Below are 16,043 nucleotides of genomic sequence, written 5' to 3' on the forward strand. Positions count from 1 at the left end.
AATTCCATTATAATTTGTATCCACACCAAATAACCCCTTTGAATTTGAGTTATGAATATAGAATGCTTTTTAGTAAACTATATTTTTTCTAAAATAAAATTTTATGCCATGCAAATTTAAATTAATCAAATTTTGAATATGAAATATGGAATAAATAAATAAAAGTAGGGCGGGAGAGAGGGGCACAATTAATGGGCAAGGGACAGTTGTGGAGTAGGATGAGCTGTCCCTATCCTTCTAATAAGACAAAGAGGGTAAGTACTATTGCTCCTTTCCCTTCTTTCACTTTTACTTATAACTTATTTTTAAAATAAATTTTTATTTTTAATTATCACTTTTGAAAAATATTAAGAAAAGATAGTTTCTTTTTTATATTTTATCTTTGGCATTAAATATTATGTATTTTCTAAATTATTTTTCAAGATCTAATAATAAATATCAATTAATAAAAATAATATGATAAAATACTTATATCAATAATTATTTTCTTAAGGAAAAAGATTCAAATTTTCCCTTACTTCCACATATTCAGTCAAAAATGTCCCTAATGTATTAGAAATGGTTGAAAAATGTCTTTCTTTCACCTATTGAATCAAAAACACCCTTAATCTATTAGAAATTGTTCAATTTTTTCCCTTCCCTCTACCTATTAGATAAAAAAATTTCTTAACATATTAGAAATGACTCAAAATTTACTAATTTTAATTATATATGTCAATAATTTTTTTAACAGTACTTTGACAATTATTTAGTTTTTTTATTTGTATTCTTTTTTTGAAAAATTCTTGCTTGTTTGTCTTACCTAATAGAAGTATTTGCTTTAAATAAAATATATGAACTAACGTGCGAATTAACCCGAATGTATGTTGTATAAAAATATTATTTTAGTCACGGAGAAGAGAAATTTCGTAATGTATGCCCATAAAAAGATAATTTTTGTTGAATTTTTTTCTGAGTATAAATACAGTATCAATTAACATAATCTATACAGAAAATTCAGTAGTTTTAAAAGACTAAAATTGTTAGACAATGAAAAATATAATAACTTATAAGATGCTAATAGAAGTAAAATGAATTAAAAAGTTGAGTTTTAATTTGTTCAAATTTGAAGGCTAAAAAGAATTTTTAAAAATATTTTGATGTTATAAAAATATTATATTTATTGATAAAATATATTAAGATCGCACGAAATGCGGGCATATTAAATAGGTTTTAATAGTTGATAAACATACTTTTAGGTAGAATAGAAGAAGGGCAAATTTGAACTATTTTTAACAGGTTAAAAACATTTTTTTATCCAATTGGTGAAAAGAGGACATTTTTGAACTATTTCTATACGTTTAGGGCATTTTTGATCAAATAAGTGAAAGGAGGGCATTTCTGAACCATTTCTAATACGTTAAGGATATTTTTGAACCTTTTTCGTTTTCTTAATAGATGTGCTAAGTCTAACAATGACAAGTAAAATTGAATGGAGGGAGTACTTAGGGGTGTTCACAGGTCAATTTGGATGAGTTATTGGTCAAAATTAAAATCAAATCAATTTAATCATTTTTAAAATTATTAAAACCAAATCAAACCAAGTATAATATTTATTTATTGATTTGGTTGTTATTGATTTTGGTTCGATTTGATTTGGTTATGCAATTATTAACTATACACAAAAATAAAAAAAACGATTCATTCAAAAGGAAAAAAAGACAATAATTCACTCAAAAAAATAGTTAAACGGTTGACATTACAGAAATTTCGATCATTGAATTTACATTGAATAAGACTTCAAAATTCACCAATATGGCCTAGACAAGGAAGATACAATGACATACCTAGTCCCACCCAAAATTGTCATAAACACTCGTATACATAAAACGAAGAAGATAAATGTTCTCCTCTTGGGCGGTTTTGTTTTCATAAATAAATTTTAATGAAAACATATTTAAAATTTAAAAGTGTTTGTAAAAAATAATATGTTATATATGTATGATTATAAAATATATGTATATAATTTATCGGTTCGGTTCGATTAGGTTATTTCTTTGATTTTCTGAACAAAATCAAAATCAAACCAAGTATTATCGATTTTTAAAAATCTAAAATCAAACCAAATCAAACATAAATAAAATTGACTTATTTAATCAATTTGATTTGACTTTTCGATTTGAATCTGTTTTTATCCAAACCGTGAATACCCGTGCCTACTCCATCTAACTATTTATCCTCCTTTTGAAACTTATAAACATTTTTAAAATTTATTTACGTATTTAGTAGCTACTTAATATAAATTCTATAAGTCAAAATAATCAAATATAAATTATACATATTGTTAAACTAGGTTAAATAAGAAGTTTTGATAATTACCAGATGTAATAAATGTTATATAAAAATTAATTTTTAAATATTTTTTAAATAAGAAGATAGTATTTTAGATTGTTCAACAAATTATTTTAAAAAATCAAACTCTTATCATATCTATTGAAGGAACTGGATTACAAAAATTTTATACACAATGGAAAGAAATCAGATCTTATGCAATACATGGAAAATAACTGACGATCATTAAATACTAATCGAATTTTAAGTTCAAGAAAGATTTCTTAAGAAATTTGATTTATGGAAATTAGAAGGTCATATGTGAAGGTTGAAATATATATGAAACCCAAATTCAAATGGGATTCGATTTATTTCTTGATTAAGTTCAAATGGTTTTGGAGCAAGAAGACGAGAATTTCGATTATTACTTCTGCTATATAAACTAGTCATAAAAGATCCGTGCTAGCATGGGCCTAATATATGTTATTTTTTTTTCTCGATTTGTGTGATATTGAAAATTATTTTTTTATATTTTAATTTTTTTTAAATTGATAATTATTATAATTTATACATTTTATGTCATTTTAATTAATACATATTATTTAGTTTGTTTCATTTTATGTAGCATCAAAATTTTATTTGTCTTTTAAATATTTTAGATTATTAATTATTGTGGTTTATAGTACCTTTTACATAATTTCAAATAATGTATGTTACTCTTTCTGTCTCAATTTATGTGGCACTGATAAAATTTCAAGAACCATTTAGATTTTGTCTTTGTCTTTTAAATTTTTAAGTTGGTAATTATTGTGATTTATTATACCTTTTACTTCATTTCAAATAATATATGTTACTTCCTCCATTCCAATTTAAATTGTTAATTATTGTAATTTATAGTACTTTTTACATAAACTTTTGAAATTGCTAATCACTGTAATTTATAATACTTCACACTTAATTTTTTTAATATATAACATATTCCAAAAGAGTAAAAAAAATAAAAATAAAAAATATAAAATGAATATAAGTAGACACGTCAATGACCAACTGCCTGCTTCAAACAGCTGAAGCAGGCAGGACAATCGAAAGCTGCTTAAGCAAGTATTCCGAAAGAGTAAAAAAGAAATTAAAAGAAATTAAATACAAAAATAATAAGTAGACACATCAATGATCAACTGCCTGTTTTAAACAATTGAAGCTGGCAGGACAACCGAAAGCTGCTCAAGCAAGTAGCACGATCGGAAGCTGGTGAAGTTATTCCTTTATATATAAGTACATACTAATACAATATTATTGAAGATAAACGTTGTTCACACCTATTAAAATTTATTCCTAGCAAATAGTAGTTATTGAAAAATTTATTTCTTGATTAAGTTCAAACGTTGTTAATTACATTTTACACTTTATTTCTTCTTTTAGTTGATTGAAGAACCTGGTGGCTGATTCTACAATGCATTGTATGACAAAATGAAATAGTAGCAAATATTTAAATTTATCTAAGCATTTTATTATTTTATTTATGTATGATATCTTTTTAATTCTCAAAATACCCAAAAAAACTATTAACTTGCTTTGTTCTTATTTTGCTTAGATATTTTTTAAATTATAATTTTTATAAATAACAATAAGGACACGTTAGTTATTTTAACAGAAAAGTTATTGCTCAACACTAACTTTAATCAAACACTAACTTTAATCAAACTCGTCAATTTCTTATTACTATTAGTTTCAGTAATATTTTAACAAAGATACATGATTGCTTAGTTGTAATATCAGTTTCAACATAAAAAATCTTTGCTTATATTTAATATTTGTCAAGGCTAATCTCAACCAACTATTCCAAAAGAGCTATTTCTTTGAAATCTCAGTCAGTTTACACTACAAAATTTTGAAACGGTCGTTTGGTAGCTGGTTAGAATTATTCAGATATTAGTTATGTAAGTATTAATTATATATGTGGTATTAACTATGTTATCTTCTAGCCAGCATAAGATTAATACACAAATTTAATGAAGTGTGTACACTAACTTGTTTGCAAACCGAAGTTGGTACAATGGAAGTCTACAGATGGAGGTGAAGATGAAGTATGTTGGAGTGTGCGAGGACGCGATTACTATAAAATGTTACTTGTGCAACTTACTTTTACACTAGAGGAGTCATTTTTTTTCTCAATTTTTAGATTAGAAAACTTATTTTCAAAAATTCTGACCAACCAAACATGAAAATGTTTTCCTCCGGACCAAACACACCCTTATGGGAATGAGCATAGTAGATCAAATATTCAAATTAGAGTGCCCCCATGTTAGACTATTGACAATTTGATTTGCATTGTCTCCCTCTTCCCCTCCATACACAAGTTATCATGTTAATATCACAACCAAAAGGTCCTAGCTCCCCATCCCCCAACAACATCAAGAGTAATAATACATTTGAATTATTGTCACTTTTTTAGGTACATTATTGTTACCCTAGTTAGGTGCAAAGAGATCCGAACAATCTTCAATTTGTACTCTTCTTCAATCATTAGTCATATCGGTATGCTTTATTTGATCACTCTAAAGATTGCCACAAAATATCTGCCTAAGCATGCCAACAGCTAATTGGTTAAGCCGTTAGTTTTCTTTTTCTTCTTGTTTTCAAATATCTTTCTCACTGAAAATAAAAGTTACTTTTGTTTTTTTAAAATTTCACAATGAAACATCACCAACGCCCACTAATCTACTTTCAAGTTATGCCATTGAAAGAAGACGGAAATAAACAAAAAAAAGAGCCTTAAAGATTACGAGGATTGATCAGAGTTGCAGTCATGATATGAAATTTATGAGTTTAAAATTTTAGTTTTTTGAAGTTACTAAATTCTAAATCATTATATATATATATATAAAATTTGTATCAAAATTATTGTCTTCGGTCGATTATAAAAACTACTAGTGATAGAGGTCTTTTCCGCCGTATTCAAGGAGAAATTTGTGGTATGCCACATAATTTTTCCATCCATTTTTTAATTTGTGCTATAAAACATGATTTTCTTACCCATTTTTCACAAACTAGCTCACTGAAAAATAAATGGTCTGGAAAAGATTCTCACTATAAACACTGAGAAATTTCCAAATTTTTACACTACTATTTTTTCTTTCCCAATATCGTGAAAATAGACACTAAACAATGGGAAATTTAAATGGAAAAATAATTATATTTTTAGTAGTGAATTAGAAGTGAAGCTCCGCCACTGGAATTGACATAGTGCTGATTATTGGTCAATAAAAGTAAGATAGTGAGAATTATTGGTTAATGGAAGAGTAAAGACTAAACTACCCAACCAGACCAATGGACCGTGCCCAAAATTAGCACAAACTTGCAAGCTTATACATTAATCGACTTGCTTCGCAACTATATGTATCCACTGCAATGGACATTATACACACCGAGACAGATTCAAAATTTAAAATTTATGAATTCATATAATGATTTTGAGTAATATACAATAATAATTGAGTTCAAAGTAATATCAAGTTAATATTTTGATACATATATAAAATTTGAACAAAAGCTATTGAATTCTCGTGAACCCACATCCGAAAGCTAGATTTTCCCATGTACACACACATAGCGATCGTTTGGTTTAAAAGAAACTTGTGGGGAATAAATTATGTAAAAATTGTAATGCATTTTATTTTGTTGTAATGAAAATCATCATGTAGTGTAATTTTAAATTTGTTTTTATACTACATGAAGGGTTATTTTTGTGATTCAATAGTTTTAATTCATATATTATTAATCTCCGTATCTTTTTACATTATATCTCTCGTATAAAATAATATATATATTCCTGCATAACTAAGTCATATATTACTAATTCCGAAAAGTAAATTAGTAACCAACAAAGTAACAGATATGCTGAATTATACGCGGCATTATATTGGTAAGTGGTAACTAAACAAAATATTAACAATGTTGAATTGACACCTTGTGCACCCAACCAAACGGGCCTTTACAAGTTTCAGTTATGTTTGATAAACAATGGGCTTGGACTGATTCATTTGATTGCTCAAGGGACAACTCCAGTCCAAACATATTCAGAAATGTTATAAATAAAATGTAAGCCAAATTAAGAAGAGGGAAGAGAGAGCGAGTAATCTATGTATTTTCTTCTCTTTTCTATATTTCATCCATGTTTATAATAATGGCTATTTATAGGTCTAAAAGAAGAACAATTTATAGTGGAAACACATAATAGTGGAAACCAAATGTGGTAGAAACAAAATATAGTGAAAAAAATTGTGGTTGTGGATAGCATGGACATATATTATTTTACAACACTCCACCTTAGATGTTTATGTAAAATAAAAGTTCTAATGAAAGAAAAAATATATATATTTATTCAAATACGCATTGTTTGCGGCCTCGTTAAAAATCTTATCAGAAAAACTCAATGGGATAAAAACCTTGGTTAAGAAAAAAAGAGTGCAGTACGTATTTACTCCCCCTGATGAAAACATCACTTAATATCTCGAAGCTGACGCATTTCAATTTTGTATCTCATTTTCTCAAAGGCTGAAGTTGGCAACTCCTTGGTAACCATATTTGCTAAATTGTCACTTGAAAGAACTTGTTGGATATCTATTTGACCCTTATTTTGAAGATCATGAGTAAACAATGAATTTTGGTGAAATATATTTTGTTCTGTCTTCTTTGATATATCCTCCCTTCAGTTGAGTTACATGCAACATTGTCTTCATACAATATTGTTGGAACGTCTCTTTTCAAAGAAAGGCCACATGTTTCTTGAATGTGTTGAGTTATTGACCTTAACCAAATGCATTCTCAACTTGCTTCATGAATGACTATTATCTCTACATGGTTTGATTAAGTGGCAACCAAAATTTGTTTTGTTGAACGCCATTATATAGTTGTACCACCACATGTAATTAAGTAGTCCGTATGCGATCGACCTTTATGAGAATTAGACAAATATCCTGCATCTGGGGTATCTAAATATATGCTTAATTTCATTCAAGTGTCTTCGTATTGGAGAAGAACTAAATCTTGCTAACAAGCTTACAAAGAAAGCTTTATCTAATTTTGAATTATTGGCAAGATTCATTAATATATCAATTGCACTATGATATGCTATTTCAGCACTAACAAGCTGTTCACCATTTTCAAGAGGTCGAAATGAATCTTTATTAATATCAAGAGATCTCACAATCATTGGGATACTCAATGGATGTGCTTTATCCATGTAAAATCTCTTTAAAATATTTTCAGTATATGTTGACTGATGGACAACGGGTTCAAGCCTTGAAAACAGCCTCTAGTAGAAATGCAAGATAAGGCTGCGTACAATAGACCCTTGTGGTCGGGCCCTTCTCCGGACCTTGCGCATATCGGGAGCTTAGTACACTAGGTTGTCCCTTTGTTGACCGATGGACAAATATTTCATTTTCAAAATGTTTAATTTGTAGACCAAGATAAAATTTTGTCTTTTCAAGATCTTTCATTTCAAACTTTTTTTTCAGACAGTCTTTTGTCTTTGAAAGTTCTTCAGGAGTTTCAATGATATTTCAATCATCAATATATACTACTATTATGACAAATTCAGATTTAGACCTTTCTATAAAGACATAAGGACAAATTTGATCATTTTTAAATCCTTCTTTTAGTAAATATTCCCTAAGACAATTGTACCTTCGCCCTGATTGTTTCAATCCGTATAAGGATTTTTGAAGCTTTATTGGACAAATTTCTCGAGAATTCTTATATGCTTCAGGCACTTTGAATCCTTCAAAATTTTTTATAAAAATGTCCTGCTCCAACGAGCCATATAAATAGGCAGTGACCACGTTCATTAGGTGCATTTTAAGTTTTTCATGAACTGCCAAATTCATTAGATACCTAAAGGTAATTGCATCCAGCACAAGAGAATATGTTTCCATATAGTCAATGTTGTGCCTTTGCGAAAATTCTTGGGCTACAAATCGTGCTTTATATTTTACGACTTCACCTTTTTCATTTTGCTTATACACAAAAATTCATTTGTACCCCACTAACTTGACACCTTCAGGTGTTCGGATCACGATTCGAAAACTTCACATTTTTCAAGTGAAGTCAACTCTACTTGAATTGTGTCCTTCCATTTTGGCCAATCATTTCTCTATCTACATCAACGATAGATTTTGATTCAAGATACTTCCCTTGTTGCATTATTTCAATGACAACATTATAAGCAAAATTTTTATCGATCACAATATCATTTCGATTTCACCTTTTTTCTGTCGAGACATAACTTATTGAGACTGTTCATTCTCATTATTTCCAGGCATCTAGACCTCTTCTGTAGTCTCTTTATTTGTTATATCTCGAGGCTCTCCTTGAGCAATCTCTTTCATATTATGATCATTTTCTCTTTTTCTTTTTTGAGGATTCTATCCTTAGAACCAATAGGTCTACTACATTTCAGACGTGTCTTTGACTTATTTGGAGCATTTGTAGTTGGAACATGAGATTTAGTAACCTTTGGAAGGTTAATAAATACATTCGGCAATTGATTTATAATATTTTGCAAATAAGTCATCTTTTTAACCTCTTGCTTACATTGATTTGTTTGAGGATTTAAATGAGATAGTGATAATGCATTCCAATCTATCTTCTTTTCCAACTGCTTATGTTTTCCCCTAATATTGGGTATTCAGATTCATCAAAGTGACAATCAACAAATTTTGCCATAAATAAATCTTCAATTATAGGCTTCAAATATTTTATAATAGAAGGAGATTCATACGCAACATATATTTTCAATCTTCTTTAGGGATCCATATTTGTGTGGTGCGGTGGAGCAATTAGAACATATACCGCACATTCAAAAATTCTAAGATGGAAGATATTTGGTTCCTTCCTAAAAGCCAATTGTAATAGGGAGAATTCATGAAAAGTTGTTGGCCTTATTTGCACAAGTGCTGCTGCATGCAAAATAGTATGCCTCATACTTAAAGAGAAAGTTTTTTCCTCATTAGCAATGGTCTAGCTATCAACTGGAGGCATTTAATCAATGATTTTGCTAAACCATTTTGGGTATAAAATGAGCGATCGGGTGCTCAACTGTTAATCCAACTGACACAATAATCATTAAAGGTCTGAGATGTAAATTTACCAGCATTATCAAGACGAATTGTCTTTATTGCATAATCTAAAAATTGTGCTCTTAATCTTATAATTTGAGCCAACAATATCACAAAAGTCATGTTGCCAATTTATAATAAACACATATGAGACCATCTTATATATGCATCTATCAAGATCATATAATATTTAAATGGTACACATGAAGGGTTAATTGACCCACATATATCACCCTGTATACGTTGCAGAAATACAGGGGATTCAATCCCAATCTTAGTTGCTGATGATTTAATAATCAATTTTCTTTAGAAACAAGCAACACAAGAGACAAAGGCGTATCAAAGATTTTGAGAGTATGGATGAACTATTACGAAAAGATGGATCTAAGATATAAATTTGATCCATTCGACTTTAGGTTTTTAACACTACACTATTAAGAACATATGAAATCTAAGATAAAAATTTGATCCATTTGACTTTTAAGTTCTTAACACTGAACCTGTTACAGTGCTATAAAATATTAGTAATATTCAATGTGACACACTTGAAGTTTTTGAAAGATTAAAATAAAATACAAAAGAAAAATTAATTGAAACGCCAAAAGTGTTATCGATAACCACTTGGAGAGGTGTTACTAAACTTTAGAAAGAGAAAAAAATAAGATAGATATAAGACTTAAATTTCTAAACTAGAGAGGTGCATCCAATCATCATCACGTAATATGATACTTTGAATGTGGGTTCACACATCTATGTTTAAATATATATTTTAAAAAATATAACTATATATGATCTAGAGAGGGGAACATGGGTTCACGTGAACTCACAGAACCCCTCCGAAATACGCCCCTGACAAGAGAATTCTTTAGATTGAAGAATTTTCTTATTCTTCAGAGTGTTTCCATGTGAATTCTCAATAATTCTGCGCATTATATTATAATTGGCAATGTCCCAACTGGTCAAGACAAATGATAAAATTATTATGATAAATAAATCATTTATTTATCATGATATGTGATTCAACCACATCAATACTTGTGTGGTATAACCAAAAGAAAGTGCAGGTAATTTTTCAAGCACAAATTTGTTTCCGCATTTATTGTAGTAATATAAAGGTATTCAACCTTTTCTTCATTGGCAGTCTCAATATGATAGTCATTTTGACGAATAATCTTTAAACTTAATAAATTTCTTTGAGACTTACTACAATACAAAATATTATTAATGGTCAATACTGTTCTCCAGGTAGTGATAAGGTTGTTCTGTTAGTGCTCTCAATTTTTTTTGCACTACTAGATATTGTATTAACATATGCCCTTTCATAATCAAATGAGAAAAATATTTTTTTGCTCTTAATATAGTGGGAGTAGTAGCACTATCCAAAATGCACGTATCTCTATTAATCATCTTGGATCCAATTGAAAATTGAGAAATTTATTTATCTTCATAAAATAAAAGTACATTATAAGAGATAAGGTAAGTAACAATATTGCAAGAAAACTTAAGTTTTTTTTTAAAATTTGTTTATTTTAATAGATAAAAGTAATGATAATCAAAAGTACATAAAAATGACAACATATTTTAAATCATACAATAAAATTAAACATCAATTACAATTCCCAAAAAAGTATTCAATCTCCAAATGAGTAATATCATTGAGATCATTAAAATCGTCATCCTTCAATGCCAAATTTACTTTAATATTATCATTGTATATTTGCGAAAATATTGTCTCAACATTATTTTCAAATGTCAAGTGTGACTCTATCCGGACATTAGAAGAAGATACAACATCTCTATTTGTCTTTTTTTAAAAGAAATTTTGATAAAGCATGACAAATGCTCAGGCGTTCGATATTCATTTTTTCAGTGGCCTTTCATACCACAACGATGAAAGTTACTTCTTGAGAACTCATATTGTTCTTCCTTTTATATTGACCATCACTGCGATGATTATTTTATCATCTTCTATCATTGTCACGTCTACGCACATTATTATGGCCTCAATTTTTATTTTTTCTTCTTTCAGGGCCATGTGTTTTACCCATATTTGTCTCCGATAATGGAACAGTTCCAGTGGGACGAACTTCATAATTTTTCAACAAAAGGGTTTTATGTTGCTGAGCCACAAAAAGGCATGAGATTACATCAAAATATTTTCTAAATCCCATTTCACGGTATTACTGCTGTAACACTAGATTTGAGGCATGAAAAGTAGTAAGAATCTTTTGCAACATATCCTTGTATGTTATATTTTTTTCACATAATTTTAATTAAAAAGTTATTTTATATACAACAGAATTATATTTTCATACAGTTTTAAAGTCTAGTAATCGTAAATGTATCCAGTCATAATGAACCCGTGGTAATGCCATTACCTTAAGGTAGTCATATCTTTCCTTCAAACCAGTCCACAATTCAAATGGATCTTTCACTATCAAATATTCGGCCTTTAATCCTTCATCCAAATGACGACAAAAACAATCATAGCTTTTGCTTTGTCCTGACTCGATGCCTCATAACCTTTAGTAATGGTGGTACCAAAACCTTTAACATCTAGGTGAATTTCAACATCGAGTACCCATGATAGATAATTTTTGCTAGAAATATCAAGTGCCACGAACTCCAATTTTGACAAATTTGACATAACGAAAACTTATAAGAGGCTTCGTGTTGAACGTGTTATAAATAAAATGTAAACCAAATTAAGAAGAGGGAAGAGAGAGCAAGTGAGTAATCTATATGTTTTCTTCTCTTTTCTATATTTCATCCATGCATACAATAATGACCATTCATAGGCCTAAAAGAAGAATAATTTGTAGTGGAAACACAAAATAGTGGAAACCAAAACAAAATATAGTGGAAACAAGTTGTGGTGGTGGATAACATGGACATATATTCTTTTAAAATAAGAAAAGCTTAAGGAAAAATTATTTGAGTGAGTACTTTTTAATAATAATTGCTGATTTTATCAATATTTTTTATTTATTACTAACTATAGCAATACATAACAATGCTACGATAAATTTGCTATGTATTAAAAGTAATTACGCATGCAACATAAATGTATTATAAGTGTTTTAAAATATATTATATTTGTTTATTAAGAAATTGACACAATGTATTATAAGTGCATTAAAGTATGTGATAAATGTATTATATGTATTATATTGTCTATGAATAAAACTTATATTATATGTGTTTTATAAATTATTCTCAATAATGTGTATTAAAATTATATTATAAATATATTATAAGTGTATAATAAAAAAATATATTATTGCAATAAATAGCAAATATTTATAACTATATAAGTTTCCCAAAGTTTAATTGGCATCTGCTAGTGAAAAGTTTTAGTTTTGATAGCTAGTTATCCAATTAAATCGTATATATAGGTAAGATAATCGTTACGTTCCAGCTAGTCATATTCCTTGGTATACAACCTACTTGGCTTAATCGAAAACACACCAGGCTTCCTTTCATACTCTATTTAATATATTTATCATAAAATTATAATTTTCTTCAAGATTTTGCACTTACTTTAAACATTTTCCTATGACTCTTTCAAATTCACTACCCTGTACGTAGTCTATGTCTGGGAAGCATACTTGATAGGAGATAGACACAGGCGATAGAGGGGTCCCAAATTAGAAATTCCTTGTCACGATCCAACCCATTAGGCCGTGCGGGCACCCACTATACACCCTAAGTAGGAGAACCCTTACAAAATACATGCAGAAGTTTGACTAAAAAACCATTAATAGCCAAAAAGAGTAGTGAAAACACCGTAAATGAAAATTTTTAAGACTCCAACTTTGGTTACACTTTAACACCCCAAGGATACTAGTTTAAACAAGTATAAGAGCTTCTAAAGATACAAAGTATAAATATGACACAACTCCAACCAAATGAAAGGAAGAGTAGAAGCTGTTGGAGAATCATCTTCGTTTTCACCTAAGAAACACTGACCCTGCAACCAAACTATGCCAAGTGGCATAGCAAGAGTAGTATCATACAAACAACACGTACTGGCAAGCATCATCGGTCAACCCGATACCCATCGCATAATATAAGGAAATCAACGAGAAGAAAATATGCTCTTAAGAAATACACCAACAAACCTTTATGCGCAACTCTTACTATTCTCGATAACCTCATTAAATTCATTCAAGCCTAATTCTCATCCCTTCTAGTTGGTCTGCTGCCAACTCTAATACAAATCAAGAGCTAACCCTTCTATCACATAAAGGAGTTTCCAAACTACGAGCCACTACAACTCTGTCTAACAAGTCTATTACCTTTAGATTTCACACCAACACCTGGCCCAAAAATAATTAACATCTCACTTGGAAAAGGTAAATATTTAAGTAAACTAAGATTTTCCTCTTAACTGTACTGCCTATTGTGGTGGGACCTATCCCACTTTGACGGCCTCGCCACAACGGGATTTCTCCCGCCAGAGCGGCCTGGCCGAAGGCAGTAACTCTGACTTCTCCCTCAATCCCCTTTTTCACATATACCAACATGACACCATTAATATCTGACTCTAAGTCACTAATTTTACTAAACCATGCATCAATTGCTCTCCGCTTGTTTACCACGGTCTCACACCTACAATACAGATGCATCTAGCAACCATAACATAACCTAAACATGCATATTTAAGCACATTACCAATTTACCATTTTAAGAGCAATATACAATTCACCGTGTAATTCTCAATTACAACTGTTAACATAGTAACACCTTGGACTTTCGGTCCTTTCATATCAATTATTACACAAATTGGGCATGCTCAAATATTCATCAAGTCAGTTTTTCTATTATCACATATATAGTTAAGATCAATTTACAGATGATAGCCATATAATATTTCTCTTATGAAACCCATACCCAAACTATTAGTGTGTCGGCGTAACACCCAATCCAATTGTGTCAAAATATGAAATTTGATCCAATATATGTATCGAAATGCGACACCCAATCCAATATCACAATCACAACACATAATCACAGTCCACAACAATAGTTCACATACTTGCACAATCAAGTAATCAGGCTCATTGCATGTAGTTGTTCACAATTAATCATTTCATTAGTTTTATTTCACTTTATTGCATGAACGCGCATTACTCAAACATTTTACATGCAACTATCACTATAAACACCCACATGTAAATATATATATATATATATATATATATATATGGATCAATAGTCCTATACTAGACCCCCCTTAATTATCACAAGTCTCAGGATCTCACTCTAACCCAGCAATTTCCTTACACATTAACTTTACAAGGACCATCAACCATATCAACAAGAAGTATTAAGGTTAACTGTCACGACCTAGCCCCGTAGGCCGTGACTAGTGTCCGAATTGGACACTCGTATACACACATATTATCTATTATCAATCGACAATTAAACACGATATAGAATTTATATGGGTAGCACGTTGTCTCAAACGGTCACTTATATATATACCAAAATTAGCTATTTCTTGGGGAGTCTTAATTGTCAAAAATAAGATAACATAATACGTAAGCCGACAAGGCTTTCACTCCGAATGTAAATGTCCAAAAACATAAGCCATACTAGTACATCAGACAATATCTACATACAACCCACTCATGTGTCTACAGACCTCTAAGAGGATTAACAATAGCATATGACGAGACAGGGCCCCGCCGTACCCCCAAAATACACAAATATATACATTATAAGGATTAGTACCAAAAGTTTAGGCTCCGAGACAATGGAGCACTTCAACCCGTTGAGTAGAATCCTAAGGTGGCGGCTCTTCAAAATGAGTATCTGTACCTGCGGGCACGAAACGCAGCCCCCCAAAGAAGGGGGTCAGTACGAAATATGTACCGAGTATATAAAGCATAAAATATCGTAAAGGAGATCACATCTGAAATAAAGATTCAGGAGTCAAGTATCATAATCAATAAATCACTGTACCTGTGTCTTATAAAATAAAGACATGCATATCATCATCATATATCGTACCTGGCCCGTTATGGGACTCGGTGTCACAATTATATCAATATATCATCATATGTATATATATACCATACCCGACCCTCTAGCAAGGGACTCGGTGAATAGAGTAGTGTACACTGATACCGTACCCGGCCCATTATGAGACTCGGTGCCATAATCATATCGTCATATCATTATAATATCATATTATTATATCACGTACCCGGCCCTCTAGTAAGGGACTCGGTGAATAATGTAGTGGAATCCATACATGATAACATACCCGGCCTATCGTAGGACTCGGTGAATAATACCATAACAATATGCACGAATAAGGTATCATTAGCAACCTTGTGAAATTTGATCATTATCGGAGACTTAATAGAATAAGCAAAATAGTCCATCATTTGAAACCCAAGACAATAGTCATTATGAATCACACCAATTATGGATTATACTAAAATATGAATTATACCACAACATGAGTTATACCAACTAGGATGGCTGGAATCATACACATGAGTCAAGACATAACAATATAAATTTTGAAAATCAAGAACGGTAGCCATCCGAGTATATCTACGAATAAGAGTTTCTTTGGAATTTAAGCATACGTCATTCGTTCGT

The sequence above is a fragment of the Solanum dulcamara genome, chromosome 7, assembly GCF_947179165.1.
Source record: "Solanum dulcamara chromosome 7, daSolDulc1.2, whole genome shotgun sequence".
Classification (NCBI taxonomy): domain Eukaryota; kingdom Viridiplantae; phylum Streptophyta; class Magnoliopsida; order Solanales; family Solanaceae; genus Solanum; species Solanum dulcamara.